This window comes from Plecotus auritus, assembly GCF_963455305.1.
Source record: "Plecotus auritus genome assembly, chromosome: 7".
Taxonomy (NCBI): Eukaryota; Metazoa; Chordata; class Mammalia; order Chiroptera; family Vespertilionidae; genus Plecotus; species Plecotus auritus.
Genome location: NC_137774.1, coordinates 95,629,651 through 95,643,309, shown reverse-complemented (window position 1 = coordinate 95,643,309; position 13,659 = coordinate 95,629,651). Strand labels below are relative to the sequence as shown.

General features: G+C 42.1%; 1 pseudogene across 1 annotated transcript; it reads right to left on the bottom strand.

Annotated features, from left to right (window-relative positions):
• Positions 1–7,414: 7,414 nt before the first annotated feature.
• On the bottom strand, positions 7,415–9,818 carry LOC308252720 (iron-sulfur cluster assembly enzyme ISCU-like; annotated as a pseudogene). Its single transcript has 2 exons — positions 9,623–9,818; positions 7,415–7,701 (listed from the first exon to the last, which is right to left on the bottom strand). The product of its transcript is annotated as an iron-sulfur cluster assembly enzyme ISCU-like (transcript).
• Positions 9,819–13,659: the final 3,841 nt, after the last annotated feature.

Below are 13,659 nucleotides of genomic sequence, written 5' to 3'. Positions count from 1 at the left end.
ATTCAGGCTAATTGAGGCTCTGCCATCTTTACTTCCAAGGTTATCCTGGATGGCAAAGTCCTAGTGGCATATGGAAAAGAGAAAAAATAGGATCATGAAAAATATTTTTCCTGAGACAGGCTAGAGAGGCTTGGAAAGGTAGATGAGAGTGCCTAAGAGTAAGAAAATGAGATAGTGAATAGCCAGTCTTTGCCCTAGTCTCTTCTTCTGGCACCAACTATTTGTTGTGTTCCTCCTCCCACCTACTCATTCCCTGGAAGTAGATAGTCCCATTCATTTACTGCATCCATAACATAGATTAGGATCTCTAGGTGCTGTACTGCATAGCACTGTTTACCAGGCCTAAACATGGCTCCTGAGACCTATAAACTGAAGACAGATTTATGGCCCCTACCCTTCCAATCCATCCCCCAACACACTCACCGACACCACACACACACAGTACACAATGGTGGAGCAGAGACAAGACTATTACAATTCAAGTTTCTACTTGGAGGCGGGGTTTGGAGGCTGGGTGAGAAGGGTAAAGGGATTAAGCAAAGAAAAAAAAAAGACTTATGGACACAAACAATAGTATAGTGATTGCCAGAGGGATGGTGAGTTGGGTGAGGTAGAAGAAGGTAAAGAGGGTTAAAAAATAAGTTTTTACTTGGAAAGGGAAATTTATAGCAATGATGACAGCCCAAGGGGTAAGCATTGTCAATGCTTCTACTCTGGTGAATAGAGTTCCTTAATTAGACCTGCTTCTGCTCTCTGGCAAGAATACTTTTGTTCATAGTTCTTTGTGTCCTCCAGTGCCACTTTCTGGGAGGTTTGTCCCTACCTATTATCTTCCATGGCCACATCTGAAGTGGATTTGGGGTAGTATGATTTCTAGGGCTGTAAAGCTTTTGTAGCCCACTCCATTCTGGCTCAAATTTGAGACGTCTGAGATTGTCTTGTGGCCTAAACATTCAAAGCCCTTTTCAGTTGAGAGTTGTCATTTCTTTGTCAATACAATTCCCTTGAAAATTAAATCAGCTTTGGACTGATTTGCTTTTATTAGTTTTGTGCATCAGTAAACATACCCACATTCTTTCTTGGACACAATACTCAAGCCTGATGTCTTTGCTTCCTTGCCTCCAAACCTCTCAACAGAAGGGCACCAACCTTGAAGCCATTAGTTTTGGGGGGAAGGCCACATTTTAATCTGATCATTACCACAGGACTGAGTCCTAATAGGCCTTTGTTGTTCAAGAACTTTTTGCTCTTATTTCTTATGTTTGGAAATGGTCACAGTGACCTTTGCAAATATTTTCATGTGTCAAATCTATTCCCATTCACTACTACTTCTAAATAGCCAATTCTTGCCTGAGCCTATTTCTTTCTTCTGAAATATTAATACATGCTTCCAGTAAAAAGCAACACAAACTTTTAACATTTTTTTCTGGCTTTCTCACTTAGAACCAAAGGTTCAAGAGCAGTTTTATGAATAGAAGATGTAATAGAAGTATTACAGTAATTAATTCTTATCTAGTAATAGAAGATGTCAGTAATTAAGATGCTTTGTCACTAAATAGCAAGGAACCTATCTTTCTACAATCCAACATATATCATTGTTACTTGGCCCATAAGGTGATGCCATATGTTCCTACTGTGATCTGGACCCATTGCTCTTTTGATATTATCTTTCACTATTCTCCCTCCACCTCTTTATATTCCAACCACATGAGCACCTTCACTTTTCAATACTCCAGGAACCTTCCTAGTTTAGAGCCTTTGCATTTGCTATTATCTCTCTGGATATAAGATGCTTTCCTCTCCCAGATTTACATGCTAGGTCCCTCTTACAGGTCTCTATTTAAAAGGCAATTTATGTGTGTGTGAGGCCTTCCATAACCACTGTACTACCAATCCATTAAATCATCCTTTTGTTGCTTATTTTATTTATCCATAATTTTGGGCAGTGTGACACTTTTAAACTGACTCCTGTGTACTTTTGACCTGATTTTGGAAAACTTATTTGTTTCTGACACAAAAATGATGTGTACAGGCTCAAATTATGCCTTCTTTATCTCAGCTTTGATATGAATATTCTCCAAAACCCCTGAACTTTTAAAAGGTAAAAATAAAGATTAAATATTAGGTGCTAGAGGTACTCATTGATAGAGATGACATTGCTTTTAAGTTATCAATAGATGTGTGGGGGAAGAAATTTTCCTCTACTCTTCTTCAGATGACCTAATAATTAAATTGACATGGGATAGATTAACAAGAGAAAATAACCAAATTAATTACATAGAGGTTCAGAGACAGAAAAGGAAAATGAGGTGTCAATGGCATCCTGAGGCAAGGTGCCCTAGGGCTTTGAAGGGGAAGAGTGAAATTTGCTGCATCCAAGAAGAGCAGATATTCAGTAATTAGAAGTTTTCACTGCCATATAGATATGTCATAAAAAGTTATTTCTGATAATAACTCTTACTATGGACAAAGGCCCCAATTTAGATTCTTCTAGATAGTTAAGAGAGGAGCAGAGCATCTCCTGAGCCCAGAGGGTCTTGATTGTCTTAACCTCAAAATAATTTGCATGCCAAAGAGGCACATCTTGGAGAATCACTATGAACTCCTTTATAGACAATTAATTTCAATTTTAGGTAAGTGTTTTGTAATTAGCTTTAGATTTTTAAAATAATAATTCATTTTCATGATTTGAAAGTTAAAACCATAAAGATATACTAGAGGCCCAGTGCACAAATTCGTGCACCAGTGGGGTCCCTTGGCCTGGCCTGTGCTCTCTCGCAATCCAGGAACCCTCGGGGGATGTCGGATAGCCGGTTTCGGCCCGATCCCCGCAGGCTTGATTCCCACAGGCCTGATCCAGACAGGAGGGAGCCCAATCCTGTGCATTGAATGTCTGTCCCCTGGTGGTCAGTGCACATCATAGTGACCAGTTGACCAGTCATTCGGTCATTTGGTCACTTAGGCTTTTATATATATAGACTAGAGGCCAGGTGCACGAAAATCGTGCATGGGAGGGGCATCGCCTCAGCCCAGTCAGACATCCCTCTCACAATCCAGGACTGCTGGCTCCTAACTGCTCACTGGCCTGACTGCCTGGTCACCCCCAACTGCCCCCCCTGCCAGCCTGATCACCCCTAACCGCCTCTGCCTGCTGGCCTGATCGCCCTAACTGCCCCCCCTGCTGGCCTGGTCACTCCCAACTGCCCCCCCCCCCCGCTGGCCTGGTTGCCCCTCACGGCCCCCCCGCCATCCTGGTTGCCCCCAACTGCCCCCCCCCTACTGGCCTGGTCGCCCCTCACTGCCCCCCTTGCCAGGCTGGTTGCCCCACGCAGCCTGCTGTTTGGTTGTTTGGTTGCCCCTCACTGCCCCCCCTGCCAGCCTGGTTGCCCCATGCAGTCTGCTGTTCAGTCGTTTGGTTGTCCCTCACTAACCCCCTGCCAGCCTGGTCATCCCATGCAGCCTGCTGTTCAGTCATTTGGTTGTCCCTCACTAACCCCCCTGCCGGCCTGGTCACCCCATGCAGCCTGCTGTTTGGTCGTTACTGTGAGGGCATCCTGACCAATTTGCATATTGCCTTTTTATTAGTATAGATATGCTCAGTGTTTTGATTCCATTTTTTCTCTCTCCATCTTATTCTCCTTAATTGGTACCTGCATTGCTTAGTTTCTTTATGCCATACTTATCCCTTTCCATCATGATAGGTAAACAATTTTATTAGTTTCTTGTTCATCTTTTGTTGTTTCATTTTGCAAATACACATAAGTACACATTTTCCCTTTTTCTTACCCAAAATGTGACATAAGATAAACACTCCTCTGCACTTGCATATATTTGCTTAAGAATGTGTCCAAGCAATCCCTCCACAACAGTGCCTAGAAATCTTTCTTTTAAGAAACTGCGTACTATTGCAGTCAATGCCTGTCACAGTCCATTCAACTGAGTATTTATTGGTAGATACCTGGATTGTTTCTGATCATTTGCTGTTACTAATGATGTTGCAATGAATACTCTTATGCATACGTGATTTTATACTTGTGTAGGATAGATTCTTGGAAATAGAGTTTCGGAGTCAAAGATATTTCTAAAATTTTGTCAGAGTTGGCAAAAATTATCCTGTATAGAAGTAGTACCATTTTGTTTCCCACCAGTATGAACTTTTGAATTTTTGCCAAGTTGATAAGTAAGAAATGGTACCTCAGTGTATAGTTTTATTTTACATTTCTCTTAATATGAATGAAATTAGCATCATTTTATGTGTTGGAAGGGACATTTTTTCCCCCTGTGAACTGTCTGTTCATATCTTTTCCTCAAGATTTGTGTTATTTTCTCAATTTATAGTGGCTCTTTACATTATCTACACTAATAAAAGAGAAAGATGCAAATTGACTGTATCTTCACGACACCCACCAGCCAATCAGGAGTGAGTATGCAAATTAACCCAACAAAGATGGAAGGTTAATTTTCATATGCAGGCACCAAGCAGCCTGGGGCAGGGCCTCTGGGCAGCATGGGAAGGTGGAAAGGCAGCTCCAGGCCAGAGCAAAGGCGGTGCCAGCAGCCAGGGGAAGGAAGGCCCATTCTTGCATGAATCTTCGTGCATCGGGCCTCTAGTATAGAAATATTTACCTTTGTCTATTATAATTGTTGCAAATACTTTCTCAATTTATTATTTGTCTTAGACTTTTCTTATGGCATTTTTTTCTCACATTCTTCAGGAAAAAATTAAAAATTAAGTTTTTAATTTTATATATTCTTGTTTGTCAGTGTTTTCTCATGACTTTTAGATTTTATTTTTAGGAAGGCCTTCTCTAGTTGAAGGTAATAAGAAAATTCACCTATGTTTTCTCAGATCTTCTATGGTTTTTATATTTTTATAATTATAGTTATAAAAATTATAGTTTATAATTTTATATCTTTATTATCTTTTGAGTTTTTCCTGGAGTATGTAGTGAGTAATCAGTCCAAATTTATCTTTCTCTGAATGACCATCCAGTTGTTCTAATATCAGTTATTAAAAAGTGAATCAGCAGCCTATCAATACATAAAGCCTGATGTATCATATTCTTATTTCCCATATGTATTTGAGTTTATTTCTAAAATTGTTATTCTATTCCATTGGTCTACCTGGTTGTTCATGTGCAATGCAATATTGTTATAATTAATTGATATTATATAATATGTGTTAGTATCTGGTAGGGCTAGTCCCCTGTTGTTCTTTTGCAGAGTTTTCCTGGATTCTATTATTTATTGTATAAACTTTAGAATACAAATTTCAATTTGTATAATGAGACTTATTTTATTGTAAGATATTTAAACTAAAAAGATCAGACTGAATATTCACATCTTGGTTCCTGAAGTTCCTAACTGCTTAAAAATAGAGGCTCTTCTGGTTCAAATCCAAAAATAATAATCACGTAAAACTGGTCTTTACTTAAGGCACTGCATATTTTTGATACCTATGATTCCAGGTTTTTCAATTTATAGACTTAAAAGCTTTCTGAAAGCTTTGCCTGTGGTGGTCACTTGTAGGCAGGTTCACTTTGCAAGGTCACGTTGTCAGCCTTTTCCCCCAAACTCTGTGCAGTTCCAAGTTTTAAACTTTTTAAAATAAAACTATTTTCTCCTAAAATGATTAAAAGTACTCTAGGGAAGAACCACTGGTTTGGAGGTCTGTATACAATTGTGTAATTTCTGGCTCAAATAATTTCTAGTTTGCCTGGAATTTTAACAATAGTCTTGAGGTTTTACACATTGAACAGACTTTGAGCTCTTCAGCTGAGGAGTCCTTGGTGACTGACTTGAATATTCCTGAGAGAGCTACACCTGTGAAAGTGATTGGAAATATATTTGTCTCTATACTAAAGACTCCGTTCTAAAATTTAAATTCCATTTTCATAGAGAAGGTACTTTAAAATATATAAAAATTTTTCTAATATACAGAAATAATGCCATATGAAAAGAAAAAAAGTCCAGTGATACCTGTGGTAAAGCTCTCATAATAACTGTACACATCCACACTGCACATATATATATTTTTGTGATTACTAGCTACACTATTAAATAGGGTAGCTTAAAAGACATTATGTGCAATGTGGGTGAATTTATTATAACAATTCTAGCATACATTTCCTGACATATGTAGTATCCTATGCACTGTAGTGAATATTGGTCTCCTTTTAATATTGTATTTTTTAAAGGAAAGAAAAAAATGCAGAAATTTGAAAAAGTGATTAATGTCTAATTATGTTTATGTGTTAGAGATTTATGGAACTTTCAATACTTATTTATGTATTATATCAGATTTCACACCATTATTTGCAATTTATTTATTCAGCACATTTCTTGAATTTCCTCTATGTTAGGCAATGAGGCAGGCACTGGGGATACAAAGATGAAGATAATTCCCATTATCAATGAACTAAAAACCAAAGTGTTGGGGGGACTCAAACATATAAGAAATAATTACAAAACATAGCGATGAGAATTTTTCAAGCACTTTCTTTGAATATTTATGACAACCGAATGACTTAAATCCTATTATCACCTCTATGTTATAGATGAGGACTATGGTGGACAGAAAGTTGACATAATATGGAGGTGTGTTCAAAGCATTAGGAGAGTGCACAGTAGTGGGAAGTTTGGAGAAGTGGTGGGGTGGTCAGATGAACCTTTGTGAGAAAAATTCTGTGGGGCAATATGATGGCCTCAATGCTAGGTAATGTGGTAGATAGAAGGCAATCAATAAAGAAATACATAGAGTACTGGTTAAGCATCACATGTTGATGAACTGGATATGGTTGAGTCAAGAGAAGTAAGATTCTACTATCTTGTTTCTTGCTTAGATAATTGGTAGGACGAAGTGATTACTGGAGATTGTAGAAGGTTAAAAGTTTGGGGGATAGTTTGCTTACTTGAATTATAATTTTAGATTTTTCTAATTTATGGTTTATTAGAGGCCCAGAGCACGAATTCATGCATGGGTGGGGTCCCTCAGCCTGGCCAGCGATTGAGGTCTATCGGGGGCTGGCCAGTGGTGGGGAGGGACCCCAGGAGGTTGGCTGGCCGACACCCTGATCGGGGCCTATCAGGGGGGCCAGTTGGCAGGGGGGAGGGACCAGGAGAGGTTGGCCGGATGGAGGGAGGGGCAGTGGGAGAATGGCTGGTGGGGGAGAGGTGCCGAGGGAGGCTGGCGGGCCACAGGGGGGAAGGGCCATGGGAGGTTGGCCATCCAGCCTCCCCCCAATGGTTGGCAACCAAGCTCCAAAGGTTTCCTTAAACCAGCAGTTGCCAACCTTTCGGATCTCATGGACCACCAGTGGTATGCAGACCATGGGTTGGTGACTGCTGGTCTAGGGTGCACAAATGGCAAGTGAGCAAGCAGCTGAAGGGTCCTGCTGGAAGATTTGCCAAGGGCTCATTTCTTGGCCTCTCTTTTCTTGGGTTCTTGTTTCAGTTTGTAATCAGCCTGGGCAGCTGTGATCACACCTTCAGCCAGCATGGAGCAGTGCAGTTTCACAGGGGAAAGGTACAGGTCCCTGGAGGTATCTGTGTTTTAGATAGTCAAGGCTTCCTCCAAAGCCTTCCCTTTCACCCTTTGGATTGATAACAAGTTGAGGCAACTGCAGAACCACAGACAAATGTTTTAAATCTGCATTCACGATCTCCCCCTTTTCACCCACTTGAATCTCTAATTTCTCAGCCCTCACCAATTCAGTTCCAACATTTTTATTTATTTACTAGAGGCCTGGTGCACAAAATTCGTGCAAGGGGTGGGGTGTCCCTCAGCCCAGCCTGCACCCTCTCCAATCTGGGACCCCATTTAGTGGGCAGTCGGACATCCCTCTCACAATTCAGGACTGCTGGCTCCCAACTACTCGCCTGCCTGCCTTCCTGATTGCCCCTAACAGCTTCTGCCTGCCAGTCTGATCACGCCCTAACCACTCCCTGCCAGCCTGATTGATGCCTAACTGCTCCCCTGCCAGCCTGTTTGCCCCCTAACTGCCCTCCCCTGCAGGCCTGGTCACCCCTAACTGCCCTCCCCTGCAGGCCTGGTCACCCCTAACTGCCCTACCCTGAAGGCCTGGTCCCCCCCAACTTCCCTCCTCTGCCAGCCTGGTCACCCCTAACTGCCCTCCCCTGCAGGCTTCATCACTTCCAACTGCTCTCCCTTGGAGGCCTGGTCCCTCCCAACTGCCCTCCCCTGCTGGCCATCTTGTGGTGGCCATCTTGTGTTCACATGGGGGCAGCCATCTTGTGTGTTGGAGTGATGGTCAATTTGCATATTACTCTTTTATTAGATAGGATAGAGGCCTGGTGCATGGGTGGGGGCCAGCTGGTTTGCCCTGAAGGGTGTCCCGGATCAGGGTGGGGGTTCCCTTGGGGCGTGGGGTGGCCTGGGCGAAGGGCCTGTGGTGGTTTGCAGGCCAACCACGCTCCCTGGCGACCCAAGTGGAGGCCCTGGTATCTGGGATTTATTTATCTTCTACAATTGAAACTTTGTAGCCTGGAGTGGAGCCAAGCCTTTTGCTCGCTCCATGGCGGCAGCCATTTTTGTTGGGATTTATGTATCTTCTATAATTGAAACTTTGTAGCCTTAAGCGGAGGCCAAGGCAGGCCATGGCTTCAGAAGCTTGGCTTCCTCCATTGCTGGGGGCAACCCTAGCCTCCTGCTCTCTCCAGCTCCGTGGCTGCCACCATTTCTGTTGGGATTTATTTATCTTCTATAATTGAAACTTTGTAGCCTGGAGTGCAGGCCTGGGCTGGCCAGGGTGTGCGGAAAGCTTGGCTTCCTCCATTGCCAGGGAAACCCAAGCCTCCCTCCTGCTCTCTCGGTGGCCGCAGCCATCTTGGTTGGGTTAATTTGCATACTCGCTCCTGAATGGCTGGTGGGCATGGCTTGTGGGTGTAGAGGAGTGATGGTTAATTTGCATATTACTCTTTTATTGATAGGATTTACTAGTGGCCTGGTGCACAAATTAATGCACCAGTGGGGTCCCTCGGCCTGGTCTGTGAGATTGGGCTGAAACCAGCTCTCCAACATCCCCCAAGGGGTCCCGGATTGCAAGATGGCGCAGGCCAGGCCAAGGGACCCCACCAGTGCACGATTGGGGCTGGGGAGGGATGTGGGAGGTTGGCCAGCCAGAGAGGGACCACAGGAGGGCTCCAGGGTGTGTCCAGCCCATCTTGCTTAGTCCTGATCACCAGACCCCAGCAGCAAGCTACCTACCAGGCAGAGCATCTGCCCCCTGGTGGTCAGTGCACGTCATAGCAACTGGTCGACCGGTCAACTGTCTGCCCCCTGGTGGTCAGTGCACATCATAGTGAGCAGTTGCGTGGCCTTAGCATATTACTCTTTGGTTGGACAGCCAACCAGACGACCGGACACTTAGCATATTAGGTTTTTATTACATAGGATTATTGGGTTTTTTTGTTAATCCTCACCCAAGGATATTTTTCCATTGATTTTTAGAGAGTGGAAAGAAGGGGTGAGACAGAGAGAAGACACATTGAATGGTTACCTCCCGCATGCACCCTGACCAGGGCCAGGGGCACATGCCCTTGACTGGAATGGAACCCTGGACCCTTCAGTCTGCTGGCTAATGCTCTAGCCACTGAGCCAAACCAGCTAGGGCTAGGGCCAGTTCCAGCATTTTTAGATGTCTTGCCAAGTGATCCCACGTTTCTGGGATTTTCATAATGATCAACAACCTTCTTGTGATAGAGCCAGGCCTAGTAACAGCTCCAGGGCTGGGGGGTGTGGACTCCAGAGCAGCAGGGCCCATGAGCCACCTCAACCAGCCCAACCCAGCCACAGCCATCCTGCGGGCCTGCCGAGCACACTTCTGAGCATGCCACAGAGCTGCCCTCGAGGTGGCCACTGGTATTTTGCTTTTTCATTGTGTAGTTTCTTTGTCTATATAATATAATTTTTAAATGCTTTTATTTCTTTCAACTGAAATATAAAATGAATCCTTAAAGAATACCTAGAATAAAGGTAAGGATAAAGCATTGCAAATGGCAGAGTGGGAGAGGCCTTTAAAATGGCTCCTGTGCCTCTGTGGTATGAACAATGTGAGGACACACCTTTTTTTCTTTTAATCTTTATTGTTGAAAGTATTACATATGTCTCTCATTTCCCCCCCATTGACCCTTTATTGCTCCCCCCAACCAGGTCTTCACCCTCTTTTCTGTGTCCATGGGTTATGCATATATGCCTACAAGTTTTTGGTTGATCTCTTACCACCATATTATTTCACTTTTCCTGATCCAGAGTCATTATTTTGCCCTCCCTCCCACACCCCACTAGCAGCCTGAGTGCTAGAAATCCTACCTCCTTCCCTGCTGTTATTTGTGTCCATGCAGAGGCCTTTCCTCAGGTGGGCAGGCAGTGGTGTGGCCTGGTGAGAAATGATCACTGAGGGGGATCTTAGCTCTGGCAGTGCTCTGCAGCAGCTGCTACACCTGGTCTAGGAGGTAGACGCTTCAGTGAGTCAACTAATTTGGAGGTTAAAGCAGTAAAGCTTGATGTAGACTTGCTGAAACCTTAGGGCATCAATTTCAGATTTAACTCCCATTGGAACTTCCTTGATGTCACCATGACTAAATGGTTTTAACTAGAAATACCAGAATGATTCCATGGTACAAAGTATACCTAGATCTTTGGACATTCAAAAGGTTAAGTACCTGGCACGCAGATTAGCAAATACTTCCTAGAGCTCCCAACCCTATTTCTTCTTCCTGTGTATACAGCTAGGCTAATATTTTCAGTCTTCCTTCTAGTAGGTGTAGCCATGTAGCGGGGAAATAAATTATGGAAAAGACAGAGTCTCTGCCCTTTTGGAATCTAAAATTTATTGAAAAGGAGAGATGACATGAATAATCACACAAATGGAAGTATAAGGGCAAACTGGAATTAGTATGAAGGAAAAAAAACAGGAAGGTATGAGGTACTACAAGGGTTTCTGATGCAGTCTGGGAGGTGGTTAAGAAGTGCTTTCCTGAGGTAAAGTGTTATTTGAATTGAGATCTGACAAATGAGGAAGAGTTAATATGATGAGAAGAGGCAGAGGTGAACAGTGTTCCCAGACTGTTTGGGAGGTCAGAGCAGAGAGGAAGAAAGAGCAAGTCAGTAGGCCAGAGTGGTTACAGCAGAATAATGAAGGAGAGGGTGAGGCACAAGAATGGAGGCCAGAATGAGATGATGTGAGGCCGTGAGAGGAATTTCACTGTATTATAATATTAGTAGGCTATACTGACAGCAGGATAATATTTTTGTTGCTGTTTTGTTGCAAAAAGTTCATTCTGGTTAAAGTGTGGACAAAAATTGGAAGTCATTACAGTGGATGGTGAGACCAGTGAGGAAGCTGGGACAGTCCTTCAGGAAAGCAAGAATGGTAACTAAGCAGGATAGATTGTGGAGATGGAGAAAAATAGATGAATTAAGGGGATATTTTTAAAAACTGAATTAAAGCAACCAGTAATTGCATGGAAATAATATTTTAGAGATTTCATTTTAAAAATTCTGGCTTATTGCCTAAAATTTGTTGAATAACACTAATAGAACTGAAAATATGCTCCATTATCTTGGCATTCCATCCAATCAAGTTGTTCACTTTCCTCTTGATGTTCATACATTATTTCTGTGTATGTGTATCTTAGATATTTTCTAGACTTCTACCTGTCTTCAATAAAAAATGATTTCTCTGAGTAACATAAAACTACAGTTCTTTAAAATTAATCAAAAACTCTACAGTAGTTTTCTTAGTATAAAGCAGAAATAGTTTAAAGCTCAGGAAGGGGATTCTGGAGTTAGTGTGGAAGGATCTTGGAGTAATGTATTCCAGATGAAAACACAACAAGATTGGAAAGCCCGAGTCCCTGAGGACACTTACTTCTCAGTTCCCTTTCTATCACCCCCCAACCTTATCTCTCAACTGGGCAACTAGACAATTCCTCCAATTTTCCAGAATTTCTAGTGCTTTTCCTGCAGTTCTTCAGAATTCCCAAGTAAAAAAGTATCCTACTGTCCCTTACCAAGACTGCAGATACACATCTTTTGAACAACCATCTTTTAAAATTTACTTGCCTAAACGCTGGGTTTATATCCTATGCCTCACATTGTTATTTCTCTTCCTACTGGTGAACCTGTTCTTCTGATTATTTGACCAATTTCATTAAGTCTTTTTCATTGTGTATTATATGTTGGGGCCCAAGAACTAAATCGTTCATGGAAAAAAATTTTAAAGGTAATTGGGAAACATCTCTTAAAAGATAGTAGAGCAGCTATGTGGTTGGAATGATGTAGGTTCCACTACACATAGTATTAGACAAATAAATGTGAATCACAAAGTTTCAGCAAGGATTATGCAGGTGGACATAGAATAAAGAAAACAATGGAATTAAAGACAGAATATGAAATATGACTGTATTCTCCCCAATAGTTTTTGGCTTTTAGGGTTTCATCTGATCAAAATTCTACAGCATAGAAAGCAGAAGGGATGTGTATCTGCTTTACTTTTAAGAAAATGAAAAAATTTATCATTACTTTTCTATTTTCTTGACAGCAGAAAGTTAAATGTAAATAGATAGTATGTACATACATAGGTGGTGATTAAAATTTCATCAGTGCTTCAGGCCTAACCTACTTCTAATCAATATAAAATTGGAAGACTTTATATTAACAGTGGCAATGGTCTTAGAACAGCAGATTAAAATAGAAAAGTATAAAGTTAAATATAGTGCCCTTGCAGCCCTCTCTCCCCAGACGGGTGAAGTGCATGTTAAGTTTGGGAGGCAAGGTGAGCAATTGCCCTCTATCTGCCTCATGAGAAAGATGTGTTCTTGGCTATAGTTGTGACATTGAAGGAGAAGAGCAAACCATAAGACACTGCAGCTGACATCTCACTTGACTATAATCAGATCATAAGCAACTTAATACAGTCTCTTTGTTGGGAGAAGAAAAGCATTTTCCATGGGTACTATTTTAAATTATATTCCGAAAGTCCCATTGGGAATTAGCTGTTATTCAGAAAGCATTTTACCACAGACCATCTTACAATTTAATGTATATACTTATAGTTACACTTTTTTTTTTAAGGGTTTCAGCTTCAACCACCCAGTGAACCATTCTTTTCCTGGCAAGGCATTCTAATTTGGATGAAGAGAAATATCTATTTGTTCCTGACAGGTTGCTTATAAGCAAAGGCATCAGTGACTGATGTAGACAAGGTGAGCAGTGGATATTATTCTAGAGGTCATCTTTCCTTCTTCTGTCTATTTCCCAAGAGCATCAGCCCTGGAGCTGATGCTTATGGGTCAATAGAAGATTCAACTGGCCCAATGAGAAGGTGAGGGTCCAGAGCAGGATAGACACCCGAGACACCAGTAATTTGTTAATTTTCAGTAAAAAAATAAATTTTCTAGTTTTTTAAATAATAGAATATCCATCTCTCTATATATAAAAGCCTAAACGATGAGACGAACGATAGTTATGATGCGCACTGACCACCAGGGTGCAGACACTCAATGTAGGAGCTGCCCCCTGATGGTCGGTGCGCTCCCACAGCAGAAGCGCCGCTCAGTTGACAGACAGGCTCCAGATGCCCGGCTCATGGCTGGCGAACTCAGCTGTGGTGGCGCAAACCTCTCCTTCATACACTC